Here is a 1,271-nt window from a genome sequence, read left to right as displayed (position 1 = left end):
CTAGCAAATATACACTTCACCAACAATGAAACCATTCCAAAAGGGGATAGGACTGGAAAAGTTCAACCACTTATAGATATGTTGCAAAAAAAATACCAAGAAACTTTATACCCAGATGAGGATTTTGTAATTGATGAGACTCTTGTGCCTTGGAGGGGTCGCTTAGTATTTCGACAGTATATTCCAAACAAAGCCCATAAGTATGGCATAAAATTATTCAAGCTATGTTCTACAGAAGGATATACATGGGCAAGTAAGATTTACTCAGGAAAGTCAGAGGTTTACGCAAGAAATCTTGGCCTGGGACGATCAGTTTGCGAAGAACTTTCGCAGGACTTACTAAATCAAGGTAGAACACTGTTCGTTGACAATTTCTATACAAGCTACACTAAGAGCAAACAAAAAATATATGCCCAAAGAAGTGTTTGATGCCAAATTGGAAAAAGGTCAGGTAATTCATAGAGAAGAGTAAAATGGAATTGTGGTACTGAAATGGCGCGATGCTCGTGACGTACGGATTCTGTCCCCAAGAGCCATTCATGTGTTTAGAATGTTTTGGGAATCACCACAAACAAGTTTAATGGGTTCATTTGTATAACTACTTTGTAAAAATAATATGTAAAAAATTTTTTGTTACTGCAATAAAATGAATTTAATTTTTTTTTCAAAACCAATTTTTTCCAATTGTTTTTTGAGCTGCGCCGAAGCCACTATAACAGAAATTTCATGGGAAGCCATATATTTTTTTATCGCAATAAAATCATATTTATCCTCAATCGTTGCTGTGTGACATGGCGAGAGAGAATAATAGTCGTGTCGGACATATGTGTCCGACGTGGCGTAAACCGCATAGTACAGTGTCACACATATATGGCCGACGTGGCAGTCAATGTGTTAAACAGGCAATTCGATTTTATACCATTAAGCTTAATGTCGTTAGTTGCTAATGCCGCATTATAATTTTCCTCAGTCCTGATGAAGTCTGGATACTCCACGCAATCTAAATGCATCTCAGATTTGTTTCTCCTACAGAATCGGCAATAGTAATTCGAATTGAAAGAAGTTGTAAAACCAAGAACGTCATTTAAGCCTAAATTATCACCAAGAATATTACACATTACAAAGTAAATTTTTTCAGTACTATTATTTAAATTAAATTGTAGACCGTCTTCTTCAAGAGACTTAAATATATCAATTAGTGGCTTCATAAAAGGCTCATTTCCAAACATTTTTTGTTCTTTACTTTTGAAGTATGCTGCTACAAATATGTA

This window comes from Rhagoletis pomonella, unplaced genomic scaffold (assembly GCF_013731165.1).
Source record: "Rhagoletis pomonella isolate Grant_MI unplaced genomic scaffold, Rhpom_1.0 Rhpom_scaffold_00001, whole genome shotgun sequence".
NCBI lineage: Eukaryota > Metazoa > Arthropoda > Insecta > Diptera > Tephritidae > Rhagoletis > Rhagoletis pomonella.
Note: the sequence above shows the minus strand (reverse complement) of the source record.